The sequence below is a fragment of the Haemaphysalis longicornis genome, unplaced genomic scaffold (assembly GCF_048455015.1).
Source record: "Haemaphysalis longicornis isolate Haplotype H1 unplaced genomic scaffold, Haemaphysalis longicornis Haplotype H1 scaffold_7, whole genome shotgun sequence".
Classification (NCBI taxonomy): Eukaryota; Metazoa; Arthropoda; class Arachnida; order Ixodida; family Ixodidae; genus Haemaphysalis; species Haemaphysalis longicornis.
Genome location: NW_027526422.1, coordinates 142,668,170 through 142,685,631, shown reverse-complemented (window position 1 = coordinate 142,685,631; position 17,462 = coordinate 142,668,170). Strand labels below are relative to the sequence as shown.

The 17,462-nt window shown below is 46.6% G+C and overlaps 1 protein-coding gene and 1 non-coding gene across 2 annotated transcripts in view; one reads left to right on the top strand and one right to left on the bottom strand.

The window, feature by feature from the left end:
• LOC144145246 (uncharacterized) overlaps positions 1 to 17,462 on the bottom strand; it is a 329,859-nt gene that overhangs the window by 18,440 nt on the left and 293,957 nt on the right. The gene's annotated exons all lie outside the window — the stretch shown is intronic.
• On the top strand, positions 16,381 to 16,453 carry Trnat-ggu (transfer RNA threonine (anticodon GGU)). The gene has a single exon. It is a non-coding gene; the product is annotated as a tRNA-Thr (tRNA).

Genomic DNA, 17,462 nt, shown 5'->3' with positions numbered 1-17,462 from the left:
TCGCCACCTGATGCGGGGTGTGAAGGAACAGCTATTCGCCGGCCTTGTACGCAGCCCGCCAACAACGGTTGCTGACTTCGCTCGGGAAGCGACCTCAATGGAGCGGGCCCTACAGCAGCGCAACATGCAGTACGGGCGTCAAGCCAGTGTGGCCGCCTGCGCCTCAGCGGTCAACGATGAACACGCTCTCCGGGAGCTCGTGAGGAGCGTCGTGCGTGAGTAACTGCGGCTTCTTCAACAGGGTGACTGCCGACCAACTTTCGCTGCCTTTACCGACGTCGTCCGAGACGAAGTTCGGCGAGCAATGGGACCCGCGGCACCGGCCGATGTTGCAAGCCCTGTTCGAACGTAACCGGATGTGTATCCTATGCTGGCTCCAACAGTGGAACATCGCACTTACACGGACGTGGTGCGCACGCCGACCTCGGCACCGCCCCAGGTGTTGCCAACTGTGACACAGCCGTTCGGACGCACGTTGAACCCGGCCACACGGTATGAGCCAAGACGTCTCGAACGGAAAGCGACTGTGTGGCGCACATCAGACAATCGGCCCCTGTGCTACCATTGTGGTGAAGAAGGCCACGTGTTCCGTCACTGCCCTTACCGCCGCCTGGGACTTCGCGGGTTCTCGCCGAACGCACCTCGACCGCGCTACGGGGAACGACCCCGAGAAATCGAGGAGTACCTTTCCGCCCACGAGCTGACGTCAACTTCGCCCGCTACTCATCAGTCCCGAACGCCTACCCCTCGCAGGTACTCATCACCGATCCGTCCCGGCTCTCCTCGATCTGGCGGGAACCGGTCTCCGAGCCCACACCGGGGAAACTAAACCCAGCGACCTCCGGGGGTGAGGCCGCTGCGCATAAAGCTCAAGAACCTCCACCGACGCAACGACATCCGCATGACGACCACCGAAATCGAACTTTTGAAGCGAACGAACTTCTTTCTGCCGACATCCCGGTCCTCGTCGACAACCACTCGGCAACAGCTCTCGTCGATACCGGCGCTGACTATTCTGTTAATAGCTGGTCACTCGCGTCCAAGCTGCGTAAAGTAACGACGCCATGGTGTGGACCGCCAATCCGCACAGCTGGCGGCCACCTTGTTGTGCCGACTGGTGTGTGCACCGCCCGAATTCAAATTCAAGATTCAACTTTCCCCGGCTGTTTTGCCGTGCTGCGGGAGTGCTCGAAACAACTTATACTCGGTTTGGACTTTCTCCGCGAATACGGGGCAGTGATCGACTTGCGGGATCTTTTGGTTACGTTTTCGAACCCTCTGTCAGTCGACGACGAGAGGGAGCTCTCCAGGCCTGCGCTCTGAATTTGCGACGAGATTGTTACTTTACCTCCCCGAAGCAGTATGTTTGTTACTGTTGAGTGCGAGCAATCACCTGTCAGTTGCGGTATCGCCGAACAAAACGTTTCCCTGCTGCTCGACCGACAGGTCTGCGCAGCCCGTGGCCTCGTCGACATCAGCAACCAACGAACAGAAATACTGCTTACGAACTTCAGTCCGGAACACCAGCATTTATCGCACAGAACAGCAGTTGCATACCTGGACGCAGTAAGCGACGAAGAAAGGAATCTTGTTCTAGGAGTCTTGTCCACGCAGAACGAATCGGAGAAGGTCGCCAAAATTGACATAAACCCTGACCTGCCGATGTCCCAACAGCAACAGCTTCGCGATGTTCTCAACTCGTTTGGTGACTGCTTTGCTGTAACGTCTAAGGTTCGACAAACAACCATCGCCAAGCATCGCATCATCACCGACGAACACGAGCGACCCATTCGCCAACACCCTTACCGAGTTTCAACGAAAGAACGCGAGGCTATTCGTCGCCAAGTGAAAGAAATGCTCCAAGACGACGTCATCCAGCCATCGACAAGTCATTGGGCATCCCCGGTCGTCCTTGTTGAGAAGAAAGACGGTACTCTTCGTTTTTGCGTAGACTACCGGAAGCTCAACAAAGTTACGAAGAAAGACGTCTATCCTTTGCCGCGTATTGATGACTCGTTGGATCGGTTGCGCAATGCTAGATTTTTCTCCTCTATTGATTTGCGCAGTGGTTATTGGCAAATTGAAGTAGATGAACGAGACTGCGAAAAAACAGCTTTCGTTACTCCGGACGGCCTCTACGAATTTAAGGTCCTGCCGTTTGGTTTGTGCTCCGCCCCCGCCACTTTCCAGCGGATGATGGACACTGTTCTATCTGGACTAAAGTGGCAGACGTGCCTTGTATACTTGGACGACGTGGTAGTGTTTTCTCGAACGTTCGAAGAGCACCTAGTGCGTCTGAGAGCAGTTCTTGAGGCCATCCGATCCGCCCAACTGTCGTTAAAACCAGAGAAGTGCCATTTTGGGTACGAAAAGCTGAAGTTTTTGGGACACCTCGTCAGCTTCCAAGGCGTCCGCCCTGACCCCGACAAGACTTCTGCTGTCGCCGCTTTTCCAACACCAAGCGACAAAAACGCCGTACGCCGTTTTCTCGGCCTCTGCGCGTACTATCGTCGCTTTGTGGAGAACTTTTCCGATATAGCGGAGCCGTTAACTCGCCTAACAAAGAATGATGTGCAGTTCAGTTGGGGCCCAAAAGAGTGTGCAGCGTTCGACGAACTGAAAAGTCGGTTGCAGACTCCACCTGTGCTCGGCCACTTTGACGAGAACGCTGACACTGAACTGCATACTGACGCAAGCAACATCGGGTTAGGTGCAGTGCTTGTACAGTGGCAAGATGGTGTAGAGCGGGTTATCGCTTATGCGAGCCGTACTCTGTCACGCGCCGAAGCCAACTACTCTACAACTGAGAAGGAATGCTGGGCTGTCGTGTTGGCCGTCACCAAATTTCGGCCATATCTCTATGGACGACATTTCAAGGTGGCTACTGACCATCACTCTCTGTGCTGGTTGGCCAACCTGAAAGACCCGTCTGGACGTCTCGCTCGTTGGAGTCTCCGGCTACAGGAGTTCGATGTCAGTGTCGTCTACTAGTCCGGCCGTAAACACAGCAACGCAGACTGCCTCTCCCGCGCTCCAATCAATAAAATCTCTACCGAGGAAGACGATGATGGCGGCTTTCTTGGAGCCGTCACTCCTTCTGACCTTGCTCAAGACCAACGAAATGACCCGGAACTTCGTCCAGCCATCCATTACCTCGAAGGATGTACCTCTCAGCTACCCAGATCTTTCGCACGCGGCCGTACGTCATTTTGTCTGCGTAACAACATCCTGTATAAAAAGAATTTCGATGCCACGGAAACAACATACTTGCTCGTTCCACCAAGAAAACTACGTGCAGAAATTCTGCAGGCCTGTCACGATGAACCGTCTTCCGGGCATCTCGGCTTCGCCCGTACCTTAGCCCGCATACGTCTACGGTTTTACTGGCCGAAGCTTGCGGTTGATGTCAAGCAGTACGTACAAACTTGCCGAGACTGCCAGAGGCGGAAAACTCCGCCCGAAAAGCCCGCCGGTCTACTCCAACCGGTTGACCCTCCGAAATTACCGTTTCAGCAGATCGGTATGGATCTTCTGGGGCCTTTTCCTTTGTCATCCTCCGGCAACAGATGGATCGTCGTCGCTACGGACTACTTAACGTGTTACTGTGAAACAAAGGCCCTTACCCGAAGCACGGCCACAGAAGTTGCCAAGTTCTTTATCGAGAACATCGTCCTTCGTCATGGTGCCCCGACAGTTGTCATCACGGACAGGGGAGCTGCGTTCACAGCACAACTTCTTAAAGAAGTGTTACATCTCAGCTGCACAAGCCACCGGAGGACAACCGCCTACCACTCGCAGGCGAACGGACTAACGGAGAGGCTAAATAAGACCATTGCCGATATGCTCTCTATGTACGTTGACGTCGACCACCGGAATTGGGATGCCATACTACCATACGTGACCTTCGCCTACAATACGGCGGCGCAGGAAACAACACGGTTTACCCCGTTTCGCTTAGTGCATGGTCGAGACGTCCTGACAATGTTGGACTCCATGCTTTTACCTGACGAGTGCTCTGTCGTCACCGCAGACGCCGAAGAAATCGCACAGCGTGCAGAGGCCACACGCCAGCTGGCTCGCCAGCGCATTCGATGCCAGCAAGTAAACGATGCCCGGAGGTATAATGCGCGTCACAGGGAGGTTACATATCGACCAGGAGACCTCGTCTGGGTGTGGAGCCCTGTTCGCCGGAAGGGTTATTCCGAAAAATTGATGCGTCGCTACTTTGGACCCTACAAGGTTCTGCGCCAGACAAGCGACGTGAACTACGAAGTTCTTCCTGAGGGCACGGTACGTTCTCGTCGCACCACGTCACCGTCGGATGTCGTCCACGTAGCACGAATGAAGCCGTACTACACCCGCTCGACTGAATCTTGAACTGCTGAATCTTGAACTGCTGACTGTTAGGACCATAAATCGGGACGTTGCATCGGGATGATGCTTTCTCAGGGGAGGGGGTAATGCCGCATGCCTGGGACAATCTCCCTGTTTGGGTATGTGCATTTCGGAACATTGGGTCTGAGAAGAAGAAGAGGCTTGGGTGCTACCACGGCAGCTCTGCTTGTGCGTCAGCTTCGGTGCCGTCTGTAGGTCTTTTAAGTCGAGTAAATACTGTTTTTCTACCTTTATTCGTGACAATATTTAATAGGGCCGAATGACGTGTGCTTGTCACGTTTCTTTGATTCATTGATAAATAAGCGAAAATAAGCGGATATGCCAATTGCTAACCCCGACCTCCGACCACGTTCTACGTGGCGGCCGCTGGGAAAGAAGACGTTCTACGTCTCCCGCGGTAGTCGAGGGGCGGCGCTAGTTGACCGGCCTCAGAGCTCTTGTAAATATAAACCCCCGCTTTAAAGTCGAGAGAGAAGCCGCTGTGGGGATAACGTAATGGCGAACGCACCGCACCGGTTATGCGGAGATGTGGGTTCGAGTCCCGCTCCCGGAAAAACGGCGGATTTTTTCTCGACTTATATTTTCGCTTATTTATCAATGAATCAGAGAAACGTGACAAGCACACGTCATTCGGCCCTATTAAATATTTCGAAAAAAGCCGAATAGCACTGGCAATGACGACTGCAACCTTGATATATATATATATATATATATATATATATATATATATATATATATATATATATATATTTATATATATATATATATATATATGTGTGTGTGTGTGTTTTTTATATCGGTGTCTAACCGGAACCGAACCGAACCGAAAAGAGGAACTGAACCGGTGTTTTTGCCGTTTTGCCGGAACCCAACCCGAACCTGAACCGTTATTTTTATTATCACGCTGAACCCGAACCGGTACTGAACAGGAAAAAGAAATAACGGTTACTGGTTCATGGCGAAACGGTTCGACCCTCCGTTGTTGATATTTCAGAGTCAATACAATTCATTCAGGCCTTTTTTTCTTTTGCGTACCATTAACTTCTCACCCGCTCGCGCACTTTCCCATCCAAACAATTGAAAATATCAAGCTCTATGTAACAACAGGGGAAATGAAGGAACACCAATGTAGCTATGGTCTGTTGCTGCTGGAAGCGCGAGCGGAGTGCAAGCTGACCAAACGAAATGTCATTCTCGGCAGCTTGCAGGGGATATAAAACGACTTTTCCCTTCCCTAGCTGCAACTTTATTGGAGTAGTCACGCTGCAGGATTGCTCCACTGCGCAACAGCAAAAACCCACACCCGATTTGTGCAAAGTTTTTCCAATTCATTATTTGTGTAAAAGCTGCGGCACCTGCAAATTGGCAATACTTGACAAGTGTGAGCTCAGGAACTGCTCAGTGGCTAAGCCGTTTTCTGCTGACCACAAGTGGCCTCGATCTCCGTTCCCCACAACCGATTTATTAAGCACATGAAAATAGAAAATGTCCATGTATCCAAGTTTTGATCCACGTTTAATATCACCGGCTCGTTAAAATAAGTCTGCAAGCCTGCAACATAAGCTTCGCCTCGGAGCAGAGATATAGCACGGGCATCAAATGCGCCAGTTTTTTAAAGAAATGTGTTTACACAGAAAACAACAAAAACAGAAGACGAAGCACGTTGCTTTAAAATAATACGCAAAAAGTAAGTAAAAGAGAATTAGTATAAAAAAGCACCAAAACGTCGATATTGGTTTATACTTTTCTTTGCCCTGCCTTTCACAAGAAAGCGTGCCATCAATGCGAAGAAAGTGAGTTCCGTGGTCAGTTTTTGAGGAGAGTACAGTAGACAAGTTTAGTTTTTTACAGATACAAATAACAACAGATATGTCAGGGAAAACTGTTAAGGTGTTCACTTCATCCCTTGGCAAGAAACTGCAGCCTTTGACCTTGTCTTGGAAGCAGAAACATTAATAAAGTAGATCACACGTGCAGAGAGGCAAGCCGGTACCTCACACTGCCCCATTCGCCAAGCTATCATCTTTTCTGCTTGTTCTGCAGTTTTGTCTCTTTCAGATTTGCTTTTTTTCAAAGGTGCACTTATATTGACTGCCTAAATTGCTACATTACTTCTACTGCTAGTCGATCCGGAGGGAAGTACTGCTGTGGACGAATTAAAGAGCGTCTACCCAAAAAACTCCCATCTCGTGCTTCGGGCGTCAAATTTCCCTTTCATTTTGTAACCGCATATTCTCTTATAAGATTCCCCAGTGTAGTGCACGGAACGATGGCCGGGGGTCAGGCGGTACGATGACATACTGATTGTAATGCACTCACCCGGTATAGCTATCGCAGAAGGAATTGCAATGGTCAGAGCAATAATGAAGTGACTGGGCGTTAAATAACGCTTACTTTGAACAAAAGTGTGGCTAACACATTCGATAAGGTGACAGATAAATTATTCAGGGTGACCAAATAGTATGATTCATTCGTTGTATTTAGGTGCCTGTTGTAGGAATTTTCTGTTTTGTTGCAAATATAAAAAGTGTGCGCCATGGGTTTTAAGCGCCTGTATTTCAACGCACCAGTACGCAGGCCTAAATTTGGGGCTTCAATGTTAGCGTGATGGGCGATTCGATAGTGACGATTGTTATTTAAACAAAAAAGGAAAAGGCAGAAAATATATCCCACCGTCATATCTCTTGGCCGTGGCTTTATGAATTGTCGCTAGAAAACAAAGTCTGGGCGAGAAAGTAGGTGTTAAATTGTCGTCACTTCATCTGTTTTTCTAATATCTCGCAATTGTTTAAAATTCGCTTTACGATTGCGCCACTGCTCTTGGGTAACAGTAGCATTTTCAATTTGTGTTTGTATTTTAAATTGACGGTCGTTTTAAAATACTAGATGCTTTTTTTCTAACTTCAGTCATAATTCAAATCATCGAACCGGTATTTTTTCCGTTTCGACCCGCTGATATATATATATATATATATATATATATATATATATATATATATATATATATATATATATATATATATATATATATATATATATATATATATATATATATATATATATATATATATATATATATATGTATCAAAGTTGCAGTCCTTATTGCCAGTGCTGTTTGGCGTTTTTTAACAGTGTTTTATAGTGCCGAATGAGGTATGATTGCCTTTTTTTACGCAGGAATAAATAATTGAAAATTCAAGTCGAGAAAAAATGCGCCGTTTTTTCCGGAAGCGGGAAACGAACCCACAACCTCCGCATAACGCGTGCGGTGCTCTACCATTGAGCTAGTTCCGCGGCGACTCCCCTCTCGACTATACCGCGGGGTTTTGTATTTACGACTGCTCAGAGCCCGGTCAACTAGCGCCGCCCCTCGACCACCGCGGGAAGACGTAGAACGTCTTTTTCCCAGCGGCCGCACGTAAGACGTGGTCGGAAGTCGGGGATAGCCAAAGGCATTTCAGACTGCTGAAGCCAGAACCCTCGTAATGCATTTTGTAGAACAGAGACGTACGGGACGAGGGATTCCGTAAGGACACATATCAAAGTTGCAGTCCTTATTGCCAGTGCTGTTTGGCGTTTTTTAACAGTGTTTTATAGTGCCGAATGAGGTATGATTGCCTTTTTTTTTATGCAGGAATAAATAATTGAAAATTCAAGTCGAGAAAAAATGCGCCGTTTTTTCCGGAAGCGGGAAAAGACGGCGCATTTAACTGCCTGTCCTACTGCTTTTGGGCGCGACCCCCGCCTCCCACCAACAGAAGCCACGTGTCTCTTGTTTCAATGACCTTACTTGGATTCCTAAAACGGGTGTGAATGGGCAGATGTTCGCCCTTTGTGTGCATATCTTCTTTGGAACGTCTTCGTTCCGCGTGACTAATCTTTTTGCCCATGTCAAACACGGGCATGGGCCTATCTTGTTTTGACCCCTCTTTCACCCCCGTTGCCACGGGGAAGGAAAATTACCTTGTTATTTATTATTATTTTTATTTTTTATTTTTTTTTAATTATGTATTATTTTTTTTTCTCTGTGTTTGGTTCTTCTCTCTCTCTTTTTTTCCAAGTTCGTACCGCGTGACTGTGTGTTCTTATTATCCTTGTTGTAATCAATTTTCCCGCTCTCCCTTCATTCTTTTGCTACCCACCAACCATGAATCCATTTGTACAAACTCTCCCTCCTCTTACCTTGCCCTCGCGCTTGCTACATTTTCTGTATATATAGCTCTGAAACGAACTTATTTTGTACTCTGAAGAAAGGGAGTCCTCTCCCTGAAACGTCAGTAAACTTATTTTTATTTTCTAAGTCTTTCTCGTTCGTCTCTGTCTCTACTAACCTTATTTTTTTCGCGCTCTGTGTGAGTTTTTATCTTTTCAGTCTATATATATATATATATATATATATATATATATATATATATATATATTTATATTGATATGAACTTCACCCCTAGGAGCCCCCCTAAACGACATACTCCAAGCAAAAAAAGTGTCACCGCAAAGGTCGGCTCGAAACAAGCACAAATGACTACCCCCAAGATGACTGGACGCTCCAACCCTTAAATCCCGCACTTTCCTCACAGCTCGACAACTACCCGGCAAAGAAACCAATTACAGATTTCAACTCAAAACGTACTCCTCGTATCTCCAAAGCAAAAAGATCCCCACAGGCTTTCGCCTAAGTTAGTTGTTCCCTTGGTGTGCTCCCTCTTGAACTAGCTGCCAGGTGGCAAGGAATTCTGAATAATGCTTCGCTTTCACTAATAGAAATTCCTAGAGGCCATTGTACCAGCCAACTGAGCCTCTTCAATGACCAGATTGAAGCTCTTCCGATAACTGAGCAGAAGAAACTAAATCTTAATATGTTTAGAAATTGAAGGGAAATGATGTAAGCAATAAGCAAGCGGTTAAGTTTCAACGTGACCAGCTTCCCTCGCGAAGTGCAGCTTGCACTGTAGAACACCAGCTTCTCAATAACCCGGACTATGGAGTATTTGTTCATGTAAGGGCCCTCCTCGATACACAAATTGCTGTAGTAGAACCTCCTTCCCTAACAAGTAATTCTATTGAAGAAACGAGCTCGCTCGGTACCTGCCCCAGCAACGTTATTGACATTTCCAAAACAATAATGGCCGACGAGAAACGTACCCTAGAAGGAAGTCTAACCTTCTGTCCCACAAATTACCGTGTGAATGAATGCGAGTTGTATAAAGATCTCACTGAATTTTCTCGGAGAATGAGATTAAGAGTGTTTTCTTCGGATAAACAGGACTAACCCGACATTAACAAGCGCACCCTCCACACACCTAGCACTTGGACTCTAAATGAATATCAATCTACAAAATTGGATCTCTACTGAAAATCATATAAGAAAAATATTGACAACTACTAAGCAATCAAACAAGCGCAAGAATTTAACTCCGTTTGAAGAAGTTACCCTGAATAGCCTATCAGCCATAACCGACATAGTAATAAAGCCAGTCGACAAAGGTGGTAGCGTAGTTGTTTTAAATATGTGAAAATAGAAAGATGAAGCTTATAAGCAGCTCAATAACCCTTGCAACTACAAGCCCTTAGATAACGATCCGAGCCAGGAGCACAGCCTCAGAATCCTGCGATCTAGAGAACTATTAACGACCCCGGACTTAAACTTCATGAAACCGAATAATAAGCACGCAGGACGTTTTTCCTCCTCCCAAAAGTAAAAAAAGTCCTCGTAGAATCATTGTTTACTGCCGACATCCCTTGTAGACCCATAGTTTCGAATAACAATACCCCAACCAAAGCACTATCTCTGTTTCTGAATCATTACCTCCCCGACAATCCGGCTCTTCTTCCTTTATTCGTTCAGGACATCCCTCACTTTCACCGCATAATAGAAGAGATAAATAAGTGTGGGCGGCGCCTACCCAGTGGAAACCTCCTTGATACTCTTCACGTCACCGCATTGTATACAAACATCCCTTTCGTCGAAGGAATAGAAGCTCTTTCAAAAGCTTTATCAGAGAACCCGCGCCAACATGCGCCAAAAGTGTACATAACTTTGTTAAGACTAGTTTTACTCACAGTTATTTTGAATTTGACTCATCTTACTTTATGCAAGTTTTTGGAACCACCATGGGTACTCCATTCGCGCTGACCTATGCCAATATTTTCATGGGAAAACTGGAAACAACCCTGTTAAACTGTTTCCCGTATAAACCCCAGGTTTGCCTCCGCTACATAGACGACATCTTCATGATTCGGGAAGACGGTGGCGCGACTCTAGAAACGTTTATATCTCATCTGAATTCTTCGCATCCGACTATTAAATTCTCCTGTCAGCATTCTGAATAAGAAGTGAACTTCCTGGATACTACCGTACCTATAGACAACGGTAAACTAAAACCATGCTTTTTAGAAAACCAACAGACAGGCAGCCGGTTCCAGATTCTGAAAGCCATCAACCGAGACACGGCAAACAAGGGATCTTTGTGGTTCAAGCCACCAGACTTAGAAGAGTGTGCAGTGAAGACAGGTACTACGTAAAGCATCTAGATGAACTCAAGTCCAAACTTATGAACAAGAACCACCCCAGACGCTCGCCCGATCAGACGTACCAACGTGCATGTAATCTCAAAAGGGATGACGTGCTCAACAAACAGCGGCAAAACGAAAGCGTCGGCCACCTGCTCTGATAACTAAATTTTAAAACACCCTCCCTAACGTAAACAATATCTTGCGGAAATACTACGAAATTTTAGCCAGGAACGGCCGACGTAAAACAACGTTCCCGGAAGCACCAAGTGTTACCTACCGGAGAAATCGGAATCTAAAAGATATTTTAGTGCATGCTAAAACAGGGCCTTCAGAGCAACCAGTCAAAGCCAGCTGCTCCCGTCCCAGATGCAAGACTTCCAAGCACCTGCAGGCCGACTGCATTGTAAAAAGCACAGCCAGTATTTATATTCACAAGATTAATTCAAGTTTTACGTGCACTTCATCTAAAATTGTGTATATGCTAGAATGGTCAATGTGTCACAAACAGTCTATAGGCGAAACGAGTCAACCTATGAGCTTAAGTCTTAACGGTCAACTGGCAGATACTCTCAGTAAATCCCCCACAGCTGTAGCGCAGCATTTAAACCAACCAGGCCACAGTTTTGATGACCTTAAGTGTATATACTTTAGCCAAACCTGATGTCTCCTAGATACAGAAAATACCCAAAATCCTATTTAAGTCACAAATTCAACTCCGTAGAATATGATAGAATTAATGCATCTAGGGCCAACTTCGAATCCTTGCGATATTCACAGGAAATACAGATTAGGCACTGTCTTACTTGTATCTCATGCAAAGAACATGACCCCTCAGTATGATCCACATGTGGCCACCTAATTTATTTTGTTTTATTCCTTAGCTTCCAGTGTAGTACGCCCAGGCATCCTTCCAACCTTTTCTCTGGAATTCGATTTTATTTTCTTTTTCTTTGTCGTTTCTTCTCCGCTTTGTCTTGTGCCCCATATGTCCCCCCAACTTTATCTTTTCGTTTTTGAGTTTTAGGAAAGACCTGCGCAATGAATGTTGCTGTTGGCGACACGTGCCATTTCAGCTGTGCTGTTATATCATTTTCATGTCTGTGTGCGGTTTTTCCTTTTTTTTTCTTTTCTCCTTGACCTAGTTTTTCCCCCCCTTCTCTACCTTTTATTTTGACCTGGGGCTTGCAGATAGCTTATGATAAGTACTCGTTGCACCGCGTGTTCTGCTTCTGGTGTTTCTGAGAATCTTTCGGTAGGCCGCGCGGCCGGGCAACAAACACCCCCTCATCCTTTTTGTCCAAGAATTTCGCGGAATATCAACCCCCGACTGACCGACTGAACAACTCTTACCGACTTCGCGACTCAAACAATACAACCTTCTTTCCCCCTTAATATCTCTCCCTACGTACTCCCAAACCAATCCCCTTTCTGAATTCCACTTCTCTCCTCCCACCTGGGGACCTACCATGTAAACTGTGCCACCCAGGCGAGGGTTTGCCCTGACAAAAGCAAGTATTCTCTTTGCTGAAATGTTGGCAACAATCGTGGTTTCTACCTTGGTTAAAGTTTTCCTATTTACTATATATATATATATATATATATATATATATATATATATATATATATATATATATATATATATACAGAAAGAAATGCCGGCAGTCTAAAATGCCAAAGAAGGCATAGGGGAATGGCTAGACTATATTTTACCGTTAGTGACGTTACATTATTATTATTTTTTTTAATTAATTATGTGAGAAAGAAAGAAAGAAAAACACGCGCCCAGAGTGGGGACCGAACCCACGCCTTTCGATTAGATCTCGAATGCCTTACCAATTCGGCTATCTGGGCGACTGTGTTCTCCTTCACTTTCTGGGGTATTTATATTTACTACAACTGTATCTGACGCTTGAGGGTGGTAGCCAGCGCCACTCAGACTACACGGGGAGAAGGGGACCTTCTTTTCAACCCCCGGGGCGTGACGCGAACGTCTACAGCCTGTCATAGGCGGGTAACTGGCGGGAAAACCCTCTTAGGCTACCTTGGCATCAAGGCTGCATTCGATATATATATATATATATATGTGTGTGTGTGTGTGTGTGTGTGTATAAAAATCGCCTGTGGCATCTTTATCAGAATGATAGCGCCGAGCTAGTCAACTTCTCATGCATGCAGTTACAATACTCACCCAGAAAATTTATTATTTTTTCTCGCATGGTTTGGAGCAAGTTCATGAGTAGTACTAGGTTTGATTACGATAGCTTTAATGAATTTATAGCTTACAATGAATGGTCACGCAAGTCTGTGTCATTATTTCACTTAAATGCTAGAAGCTACCGAAGCGAAAGGGAACAACTTGATGTTTATTTCGAGCAACTCTCACTAAAATTTCATTTCTTGTGCTTTACGAAAACCTGTTACGCAGATGCGAGTGATGTGTATTTGTTCGATGGCTATTCCCATACCGGGTTTTTTAGATCTCAAAAGCAAGGTGGTAGTGCTTCAGTCTACGCCAAAGGTGTGTTAAAAAGTGACCTAATAGAGAAGTATCATGCCTTCACTGGAGATTTCGAAGTGATCACGATTCGCTGCTGTAGCTTTTGTATAGTGCTCATGTACGTGCCGCCATTTCGCAAAGTAGAACGTTTTCTTGACTATTTGGACAAAACTTTAGCCCGTGTATCTTGTTCAAGCGTACGTGTGATACTTGTACGCGTGTTCAAGTACAAGTTCAAGTACTTGTATACTTGAACTTGTATACTTGTACGCTTGTTCAAGTACAAGTTCAAGTACTTGTACAAGTACCAGTATACTTGTACTTGTATACTTGTACTTGTACACTTGTACGCTTGTGATACTTGTATGCTTGGAGAGTTGTTCGCGGTCGATATCGGTGCGGAGTAACTAAAACCACGTGGTGGGCCTCTTCTGTTCTGTTTCCCCGAAACACACTTTTGACATAATATTGGTGCATCTGATGCGCCGACGCTCTGCCTTTGCTAAAAAGCACACCATATATTGCTGGTCGGAAGGGAAATTTAGACCACCATGGGATGTTTTACGTGTGTGGAAATCCCTACGGTGATCTAGCCCAGTGCGGTGATTGAGCCAAGATTCTTGTGATCAGCAGCAAAGGGTTAGTCACCGAGCAGCTCATGAGGGTCGCACTTGTCAAGTATTTGCACTATCTAGGTGTGCGACCTTTTTTTAGATGAATTCAGAAATGCATAAAACATGCACATTTCGGGTTCTGGTCTTCCTTGTGCAGTTCAGCAATCCTGCGGCCCGATTTTCCCTATACAGCCGCACCGGAGAAAGGCAAAGTTGATGTTTCGTATTACCGGCATGCTCTCGAGAGTGTGATATTTCGTGTTTTAACTCGGAGTAGCATACCATTGCAACATTGCTGCACATATTTTTTGTCCTCTTGTAAAGACGTAAAAAGCGTTGACAGTGCTGATACTAATATGAAGAGAAAAGTGCGGGGAAGTTACGTAGTCCATGTTGCCAAGAAAGAGAAAATCTGCGACTGGCGTTGACCGCGGGTTGAGTTCCGGGAAAAATACCAGTTTCGGTTCTTGTTTTCGTTTCGTTTCGTTTCCAGATCGACACCCTAATCTAATTTATATAAATATATATATATATATATATATATATATATATATATATATATATATATATATATATATATATATATATCGTAACGTGGCGGCAGATGACACGAATCATGGTAGCCAGCGCCACTCTGACTTCCCGGGGTGAAGGGGACCTTCTTTTTAATCCCAAGCACCACCCCCAAGCACAGGAACAAAATTACATTGACATAAATACCCCAGAAAGCGGGGGGGAAAATCGCCCCACCGGTAGCGTAGTGGTTATCGCACCAGACCGGTATTCTGTAGGTCGTGGGTTCGGATCCCACCTGGCGGGCATTTTTTCTTCGCTTTCTTTCTTTCCAAATTCTTGATCTGTTTCAATGACCTACCACAACCTCCCCTTTGCTTTCCAAGGTTTTCTTGACTGCCAACCCTTGTGTTATTTCTACGAGCCCCTCATTTCCTATTCTGATTCGCTACATGCATAGCGAGGGCCTCTGTTCTGGCAGCCTTGGTGCCATATGGAGCTTAAGAGGGTTTAGCGCTGGTTGACCACTCTCGACATGTCGTAGACACTCGAGTCACGGCGCGGGGATTAAAAAGAAGGTCCCCTTCACCCCGAGAAGTCAGAGTAGCGCTGGCTACCACCCCGAAGCACAGAGACAAAATTACATTGACATAAATACCCCAGAAAGCGGGGGGGGTAAAATCGCCCCGCAAGTAGCGTAGTGGTTATCTTACCAGACCGGTATTCTGGAGGTCGTGGGTTCGGATCCCAGCTGGCGGGCATTTTTTCTTCGCTTTCTTTCTTTCTTTCCAAATTCTTGATCTGTTTCAATAACCTACCACAACCTCCCATTTGCTTTCCGAGGTTTTCTTGACTGCCAACCCTTATTCCTGTGTTATTTCTACGAGCCCCTCGTTTCCTATTCTGATTCGCTACATGCATAGCGAGGGCCTCTGTTCTGGCAGCCTTGGTGCCATATGGAGCTTAAGAGGGTTTAGCGCTGGTTGACCACTCTCGACATGTCGTAGACACTCGAGTCACGGCGCGGGGATTAAAAAGAAGGTCCCCTTCACCCCGAGAAGTCGAGTTGCGCTGGCTACCACCCCCAAGCACAGAGACAAAATTACATTGACATAAATACCCCAGAAAGCGGGGGGGTAAAATCGCCCCGCAAGTAGCGTAGTGGTTATCTTACCAGACCGGTATTCTGGAGGTCGTGGGTTCGGATCCCAGCTGGCGGGCATTTTTTCTTCGCTTTCTTTCTTTCTTTCCAAATTCTTGATCTGTTTCAATAACCTACCACAACCTCCCATTTGCTTTCCGAGGTTTTCTTGACTGCCAACCCTTATTCCTGTGTTATTTCTACGAGCCCCTCATTTCCTATTCTGATTCGCTACATGCATAGCGAGGGCCTCTGTTCTGGCAGTCTTGGTGCCATATGGAGCTTAAGAGGGTTTAGCGCTGGTTGACCACTCTCGACATGTCGTAGACACTCGAGTCACGGCGCGGGGATTAAAAAGAAGGTCCCCTTCACCCCGAGAAGTCAGAGTGGCGCTGGCTACCACCCCCAAGCACATGACCCGCCGCGGTGGCTCAGTGGCTAAGGCGTTGCGCTGCTGAGCACGAGGTCGCGGGTTCGATTCCCGGCCGCGGCTGCCGCTTTTCTGATGGAGGCGAAAAGCAAAAATGCCCGTGTGTACGAGATTTCGGCGCACGATAAAGATCCCCAGGTGGTCAAAATTAATCCGGAGCCCTCCACTACGGCGCGCCTCATCGCCTGCGTTGCGTCGGCGCGTTAAACCCCACAATCAATCAAGGAACCAAATTACATTGACATATATACCCCAGAAAGCGGGGGTGAAAATCGCCCCGCCGGTAGCGTAGTGGTTATCGCACCAGACCGGTATTCTGGAGGTCGTGGGTTCGAATCCCACCTGGCGGGCATTTTTTCTTCGCTTTCTTTCTTTCTTTCCAAATTCTTGATCTGTTTCAGTGACCTACCACAACCTCCCCTTTGCTTTCCAAGGTTTTCTTGACTGCCAACCCTTATTTCTGTGTTATTTCTACGAGCCCCTCATTTCCTATTGTTTCGCTACATGCATAGCCAGCGCCTCTGTTCTGGCAGTCTTAGTGCCATATGGAGCTTAAGAGGGTTTAACGCTGGTTGACCACTCTCGACTTGTCGTAGACACTCGAGTCACGGCGCGGGGGTTAAAAAAAAGGTCCCCTTCACCCCGAGAAGTCAGAGTAGCGCTGGCTACCACCCCCAAGCACAGGAACAAAATTACATTGGCATATATACCCCAGAAAGCGGGGGGGGGGGGCAGGGAAATCGCCCCGAAAGTAGCGCAGTGGTTATCTTACCAGACCGGTATTCTGGAGGTCGTGGGTTCGGATTCCACCTGGCGGGCATTTTTTCTTCGCTTTCTTTCTTTCTTTCCAAATTCTTGATCTGTTTCAATGACCTACCACAACCTCCCATTTGCTTTCCGAGGTTTTCTTGACTGCCAACCCTTATTCCTGTGTTATTTCTACGAGCCCCTCATTTCCAATTCTGATTCGCTACATGCATAGCGAGGGCCTCTGTTCTGGCAGTCTTGGTGCCATATGGAGCTTAAGAGGGTTTAGCGCTGGTTGACCACTCTCGACAAGTCGTAGACACTCCAGTCACGGCGCGGGGATTAAAAAGAGGGTCCCCTTCACCCGAGAAGTCAGAGTGGCGCTGGCTACCACCCCCAAGGACAGGAACCAAATTACATTGACATATATACCCCAGAAAACGGGGGTGAAAATCGCCCCGCCGGTAGCGTAGTGGTTATCACACCAGACCGGTATTCTGGAGGTCGTGGGTTCGGATCCCACCTGGCGGGCATTTTTTCTTCGCCTTCTTTCTTTCTTTCCAAATTCTTGATCTGTTTCAATGACCTACCACAACCTCCCCTTTGCTTTCC